The sequence below is a fragment of the Pelophylax lessonae genome (genome assembly GCF_965119305.1).
Source record: "Pelophylax lessonae genome assembly, chromosome: 10".
NCBI classification, from domain to species: Eukaryota; Metazoa; Chordata; class Amphibia; order Anura; family Ranidae; genus Pelophylax; species Pelophylax lessonae.
This window is the reverse complement of record NC_138777.1, coordinates 123,363,638-123,370,680: the sequence shown is the minus strand read 5'-3', so window position 1 is coordinate 123,370,680 and position 7,043 is coordinate 123,363,638. Positions and strand designations below refer to the sequence as shown.

At 47.7% G+C, this 7,043-nt stretch overlaps 1 pseudogene across 1 annotated transcript; it reads left to right on the top strand.

The window, feature by feature from the left end:
- Nucleotides 1–774: 774 nt before the first annotated feature.
- LOC309565984 lies at nucleotides 775–1,674 on the top strand (annotated as a pseudogene). Its single transcript has one exon. The product of its transcript is annotated as an uncharacterized misc_RNA (transcript).
- The last annotated feature ends 5,369 nt before the right edge of the window (nucleotides 1,675–7,043 follow it).

Sequence of the window (7,043 nt, the reverse complement as noted above, 5' to 3'; positions counted from 1 at the left end):
GGGACCTCTTTGAGAAGAGGCACCAAACTGTGAGCAAATAATGTGTGTGGGCATCTATGTGCATCTATTTGCTGGCTGATGCCAGACATAATGTCTAGTAAGTGTTTTGTCTGCTTGTTTTCTTCCGCCTGAGCAGTTGCCCTGCTGCCTCGCCTCCTGTGGGATGTAGAGCCTCAACTGCCTCGACTTAGTGGCTTGGTGGAAGGCGTGGAAGCGTCAGTTTCATTGTACTCCAGTTCCAGTTCCTGAGCGGATATGGACTCATCCAAGCCCTGTGCCTCAATTTCAACGTTATCAACATTTGAACATGCAAATGCGATGCCTTCTTCTTCGTCAACTTGAGCTGCATGCTCCTCCTCCTCCCCTTCCTCCTGCTCATTCTCCACCTCCTCCCAACTTGCTTGTGTGCTGCAATTACAAATATGTAACTACTTTTCATTATCCGCTCCAAATACAATTTAGATGATAGGTGGGGATTGGAAGGTGAGGAGGTTGGGGGTGGGGGGGGGGGGGGTGGGGGTGGGGGCGAAGAGGGAGGGGGAAGGATGGGTTAATAAGTGAAAGAGGGAATTTGACAATAACTTTCGCATTTCTAGAACCGGTAGCAGAAAATCCAGACATCTGGCAAAGGCATATGGACGCTTAGGGGGGGCACCAGATCCACTTCTCGCCTCACGTTCTAGTCTCTTGTGCCTTTGCAGGGTGTCCTTGAGGCTATGCCATCTTGTTCATATTAGTAATTCTGTAAGAGAAAAACATGACTAATAATAATTTTCTATTTTTTATTTCAGGTACCTTGGAACTGGAAATTCATTTGCGAGCTTGCATTACGAATTCAAATTGGGGAAATCCACTGTGAGCACAATTGTGCGTGATACCTGTATTGCCATTTGGGAGGTCCTAAGAGATGTGGTGATGAGAAAACCAACCAAAGAGGAGTGGATCTCTGTAGCTGATCTTTTTTGGGAGCGCTGCAACTTCCCTAACTGTGTCGGTGCTATAGATGGCAAGCACATCAGGATTGTGAGACCAGTTGGTAGCGGTACCAAATATTTTAATTACAAAAAATATTTTTCATTGGTTTTGCTGGCAGTGGCGGATGCAAATTACTCATTCACCTACATAGATGTTGGTTCGTACGGGAGCAGTTCCGACTCCAGCATTTTTTCCCACTCCAGTTTTGGAAAAATGCTTCGTGCCAAAAGCCTGGACCTCTCACATGAACGACCACTGCCATGAACATCTCAACCCAGTCTCCCATTTATTTTTGTTGGGGACGAGGCTTTTGCGCTTTCAGAACACCTGCTACGCCCATATGCAAATCGCTCACTGACTATCGAATAGAGAGTTTTCAACTACAGGCTCACAAGAGCGCGCAGAGTTGTGGAGTGTAGTTTTGGAATTCTAGCAAATAAGTGGCGATTTCTTCACACACCAATGACTCTAACCATAGATAACGCCATAATTGCTGTCAAAACTGCCTGTGCACTCCACAATTTTGTTAGATCAAGAGATGGATACCTCTTCGAGGACTCGTTGATGGATGATATGGAAGGCGCAGAGTGGATCCATACCAGGGGAAACTACAGAGGGGCCAACATCAGGGAGGATTTTACAGACTTCTTTATGAGTCCTGCCGGTCAAGTGCCATGGCAGCTTGATGCCATTCAATAAAGAGTGTTCATTCATTATCTGTACTTTGTTTAAATAAATACACTATTGTTCAAATGTTCAACATTGCGTAATTCACTTCTTTTCATTTGTGGTTACATACTGAGCATGCATGGTCTTCCACTTGCTCCGCCCTTTGGAGCAGGGCCCACCATAGATCCCCTTCACATCAGGGCCCCCCATAGATCCCCTTCACATCAGGGCCCCCCATAGATCCCCTTCACATCAGGGCCCCCATTGATCCCCTTTCAAATCAGGGCCCCCCATAGATCCCCTTCACATCAGGGCCCCCCATTTATCCCCTTCACATCAGGGCCCCCCATTTATCCCCTTCACATCAGGGCCCCCCATAGATCCCCTTCACATCAGGGTCCCCCATTGATCCCCTTTCAAATCAGGGCCCCCCATAGATCCCCTTCACATCAGGGCCCCCCATAGATCCCCTTCACATCAGGGCCCCCCATAGATCCCCTTCACATCAGGGCCCCCCCATAGATCCCCTTCACATCAGGGCCCACCATAGATCCCCTTCACATCAGGGCCCCCATTGATCCCCTTTCAAATCAGGGCCCCCCATAGATCCCCTTCACATCAGGGCCCCCCATTGATCCCCTTCACATCAGGGCCCCCCATTGATCCCCTTTAAAATCAGAGCCCCCCATAGATCCCCTTAACATCAGGGCCCCCCATAGATCCCCTTCACATCAGGGCCCCCATAGATCCCTTTTCTGTGATGAATATATACACACAGGAACCATAGAACATATCTTCTTACCTTTATGTTTCCGCACTTGGGGTGTGAATCCATTCCAGTCCTCATACAGGCTTGCACAAATCTCTTCCCACCCTCTTTTCTTCAGAGCATTATTTTTGTATTCTGCTGTACGGCTGTCCCATATATATGGCCTGGCACGGACAAGCCTGATCAGCTCCTCATTGTCGATCCCAATACATTTGGGTGCCATGTTTGTGGATGTCCAAGATGTGTGTGGATGTCCAAGATTTTTGTGGATGTCACATGGAGGCTCGGGACAGGAAATAGAGGGGTGGAGCTGAAGGGACAAACTGTACACATATTCGCACATATCTGAACTGTACATGCGAGTTCAGACCGATTTACATTCATGTCTATGGAGACTAAATTAGCAAAGGAGCGCTGTAAACTTGCACAAGACCCTTTTTATCATCGCATCACATTTGCATCTGGATCGCAACGCATACATGTGAACGACCATCATGAATTCAATGTATTTTGGAAATGCATGCGATTGGAGACTATTTAGAACTTTCGCATTCGCAGTACAAGCGCATAAGTGTGAACCGGCACTGAATGTTTCCAGACCCTATGTCGCAGGGAAACTTTTTGGATATTCACTCTGAATTCCTTGTCTCCCAGGGGGCTCAACGAAGAGTTGGAGATAAACATGATCCCATAATGTGTCCGTTTTGTTTCCATTCTCTCTGCTGTCCCACCCCCCCCCTTATTTGGAGCACTGTATCATGTGCATAGTGTACTTTTTTAGAGATGGATTGGAGGGTTGCTTTCTCCCCTTCCCCTCCCCCTCCCCTCCCCCCTTCCCCTGGTCTTTTCAGTCCATTTTTATTCTTTTTGCTTTTGTTGTGTTATGTTATTTATCTCCATGTATGTAAGTGCATAAACTATTTGTGGGTGTACTTTATGCATGTATACATTTTAATCCACACATTCCTTATTTCATTTCATGGTTTCTATTCCCGCCTTTTAATTATTTAATTGGTCTATTTATAGCTCTCATTAGCGATATTGATGACTCCTGTCACATTCAGAATAGGCTTTTTATAAGCTCCCCTTGTGGCGCGGCGGACCAGACTGACGAAGGAGGTGGATCCTCTGAAACGACGTTGCGGCCCGCCCTCTCCACAACCTCAGCTGTCTCCTGCCGGCTTCCATGGAGGAACCGGCAGTGTCCTGTGACGCTGCATCCGGCTCCCGGCTGAGTGCCGCCGACGTCCCTGGGGGAGGTATGTTCGGACTCCTCCCGACACCCCCAGGTCTTCCGACCTCCATCCCTGGATACCGGTGCCAATCTGCAGTTGGATGTACGCTACCCACACCACCCCTCAGTACACTATGTTTGGGGACCAGCTTCTTTGAGTACCTGCATGTGGATGCTGGCTTTTTTTCATGTAAGTGCCTCTGAATAAAATTTGCTTTTATACAATATATTTCTGACCTGGCGCCTTTGTTTTGACTTTATCAACATGTCTGGAGGGATTCCTTACCTCACCTAGGAGCTGCCGGTCTTTGCACCCCACATCCATTTGGACTTCCCACATCTATCACAACAGAGACCATTGCATTCCCATCCATCCTGGACATCACATTGAAGTCTCACATCTATGGACAGGTTTTTGGATTTTATTCATTGACTCTGTGTTATTGCATCCACTATGCATGGTTCTTTATTCATGTTGTTGCAGTGAGCGCTGACCCATCGATCCAGGTCAGTGTAGTATTTTGAAAAATAATTAGGGGAATGGAGGACATCAGCTATGAGGAAAGACTACAAGCATTGAACTTATTCTCTCTGGAGAAGAGACGCTTGAGGGGGGATATGATATGAATGTACAAATACTGTACCGGTGATGACCCTAGCATAAGGAACAAACTTTTCAGAGAAAGGGAATACAATAAGACACATGGCCACTCACTAAAACTAGAGGAAAAACGGTTAAACCTTAAAATATGTAAGGGGTTCTTTACTGTCAGAGCAGTAAGGATGTGGAATTCTCTTCCACAAGCAGTAGTATCAGCAGGGAGCATCGATAGTTTCAAAAAACTATTAGATGGGACACCTTAAAGACCACAACATAAAGGGGTATACAATGTACGATTAACAGCAAACACACGCATCATAGGTTGAACTGGATGGACTGATGTCTTTTTTCTTTTTTTTTTTATTATAAACGTTTATTGAAAATAAATGTAAACAGAGATACATATGCAAAGTCAATAAATATAATTAGTATAAATCCTTTCTGCAGGTTTTCCTGGACATACTTGGACATGGCTTGGGGCTCAGGGATGGAGAGAGGGTAGACTCGACCTCGGGGTGGTAAAGTCTCAGGTTGGAGGTCAATCGCACAGTCGTAGGGACAATGAGGAGGCAAACTGTCAGCAATTTTTTTGCAAAAGACATCTTGGAAGGCCAGATAATTTCCGAGGGAGTATTGGAGAAGTAGTGACCTCAGCCACAGGTACATGTAGAGGTGGAGATACCCTAGGGAGACAGGTCTGATGGCATTGCGACCCCCAAGATAACACTTGGCCAGAGTTATAATCCCGATAGGGTGAGTGTTTCTTCAACCATGGAAGTCCAAGTATGATGGGACTAGAAGACTTGGGAAGCAGTGGCGTAGCGTGGGTTGTCAGCACCCGGGGCAAGGTAAGTAATTTGCGCCCCCTACACAAATCTACTAGACCACTACACAGACACCTACACTGACCTATCTTATTCCTGCACTAACCTACCTTATTCTTGCACTAACCAACCTGATCACTACACAGACCTACCTAATTTCTATACAGACACCTACACGGACCTTCCTGACCACTACACAGACCTACCTGACAATTACACTGACCACTACACAGATCTACCTGTTACCTGCACTAACCTACCTGATCACTATAATGACACCTACAGAGACCTATCGGACCACTACACGGACCTCCCTGACCACTACACTGGCCAACCTAATTACTATACTGACAATTACACAAAATTAAATCAATGGGCTGCCAACATGCAGAACACAGGTAACAATGTTATAAAGCTAGCCTCATATCCTTCACATTACAATCCTGTCATTACAATAGTGTTCTCAGCCCCCTGCAAATCCCCCCCCCCTTCACATTACAATCCTGTCATTACAATAGGGTTCTCAGTCCCCCCTGCACATCACATGCCTGTCCTCAGCCCACCTTCATATCTCCCCTCCTCCCATCACATCCTTGTCATCACCCCCCCCCCCTATTTACATTCCTATCCTTATGCCCCTTTATATCATGCCCCTCCTCCTTCACATTTCTGTCCTCAGCCCCCCTCTGCATTCCTGTCCTTAGCCCCCTTTATATCACCTCCCTTCCGCCTTTACATTCCTGTCCTCATCCCCAGTACCCCTTTACAGTACACTCCTGTCCTCATCCCCAGTACCCCTTTACATTCCTGTCCTCATCCCCAGTACCCCTTTATATTCCTGTCCTCATCCACTACCCCTTTACATTCCTGTCCTCATCCACTACCCCCCTACCCCTTCTCTACCCTGTTACATTCCTGTCCCCCAATACCCCTTTACATTCCTGTCCTCATCCCCAGTACCCCTTTGCATTCCTGTCCTCATCCCCAGTACCCCTTTATATTCCTGTCCTCATCCCCAGTACCCCTTTGCATTCCTGTCCCCCCACTACCCCTTTACATTCCTGTCCCCTAGTACCCCTTTACATTCCTGTCCCCCACTACCCCTTTACATTCATGTCCTCATCCCCAGTACCCCTTTACATTCCTGCCCCCAAGTACCCTTTTACATTCCTGTCCCAAAACTACCCCTTTACATTCCTGTCCCCCACTACCCCTTTACATTCCTGTCCCCCACTACCCCTTTACATTCCTGTCCCCCACTACCCCTTTACATTCCTGTCCTCAGCTTTACCCTATCTTCAGATTCCTGTCCTCACCTCCCCCCCACCCCTTTACATTCCTGTCCTCATCCCCACTACCCCCTTACATTCCTGTCCCCCAATACCCCTTTACATTCCTCTCCCCCACAACCCCTTCACTACCCCTTTACATTCCTGTCCTCATCCCCAGTATCCTTTTACATTCCTGTCCCCCAGTACCCCTTTACATTCCTGTCCCCCAGTACCCCTTTACATTCCTGTCCCCCCCTACCTCTTTACATTCCTATCCCCACTAACCCTACATTCCTGTCTTCAGCTTTACCCCATCTTTAGATTCCTATCCGCAGCCCCCCCCCCATCTTCAGATTCCTCTTCTCACCCCCTATCTTCAGATTCCTGTTCTCACCCCCCCCCCCATCTTCAGATTCCTGTTCTCACCCTCCCCCCATCTTCAGATTCCTGTTCTCACCCCCCCCCCCATCTTCAGATTCCTGTTCTCACCCCCCCCCATCTTCAGATTCCTGTTCTCACCCCCCCCCATCTTCAGATTCCTGTCCTCAGCCCTCTCCCCCCCCCCATCTTTAAATTCCTGTCCTCAGCTCCCCCTTCACAGCACCATCAGCTTCCTCCATGATACTCACAGAGCAGGAAGCAGCTGGACAGCTCCGCATGGACGGCCGTAAGCATGAAGCTTACATGAGAAGCAGGGCAG